At 50.7% G+C, this 665-nt stretch overlaps 1 non-coding gene across 1 annotated transcript; it reads right to left on the bottom strand.

Annotated features, from left to right (window-relative positions):
• Positions 1 to 216: 216 nt before the first annotated feature.
• LOC149339632 (U2 spliceosomal RNA) lies at positions 217 to 407 on the bottom strand. Its single transcript, XR_016283896.1, has one exon. It is a non-coding gene; the product is annotated as a U2 spliceosomal RNA (small nuclear RNA).
• Between the last annotated feature and the right edge of the window lie 258 nt (positions 408 to 665).

The raw sequence follows: 665 nt of genomic DNA, 5'->3' as shown, positions 1-665 counted from the left end.
TTTCTTTGGAGGAGAAATTTAGAGACCCGCGTTAAAGAACCCCAGGTGGTCAACATTTCCGGAGCCTCTCATAGCCTTAGTCGCTTTTGCCACGTGAGTCAATACTACTGGCGTAACGAGATATGTGCTGGGCACCTATGCGGCGTGCCCGAGCATATAACCGGCACACCGCACCACTAAACAGCATCTGATTTTCGACTTTGAATGCGTCCCCAGGGGGACAGGGCCGCACCCGGCAGTAGTGCAATGCCGGAGCAACCCGCGGTACTGGAGGAGCAAGCTCCATCACAGCACCAAGGCTCAAAAATAGATTAACATCCCGGGGCCCACAAGGGACCCCTATCAGATATTAAGCTGATAAGAACAGACACACACATACGATCTTAGCCATTAGGCCGAGAAGCGATGCCGCGATGCGGCTTCGCGATTCACCCCGTACACGCCAGCCCCAATGCTTACGCTGGTGAGGCCACATGTAAGGCCCTAAATTCTGAGTCAGGTAAGCTGCTCAAATTGGTAGCGATAATGTTTTTAGTAAAGCCAGTATAAGAGGCTGAAAAGCTTTAATACAGCTATGAACCCTTGTCGGGACACTTCTATTTTAAGTAGAAAAATTGTCATCCATTGCAGCAAGACATTTTGTCGCCTGTGCTGCACTTGGGCGG

The sequence above is a fragment of the Amblyomma mixtum genome, chromosome 6 (assembly GCF_055824585.1).
Source record: "Amblyomma mixtum isolate Tamu chromosome 6, ASM5582458v1, whole genome shotgun sequence".
Taxonomy (NCBI): domain Eukaryota; kingdom Metazoa; phylum Arthropoda; class Arachnida; order Ixodida; family Ixodidae; genus Amblyomma; species Amblyomma mixtum.
This window is presented reverse-complemented; position numbering and strand designations above follow the sequence as displayed.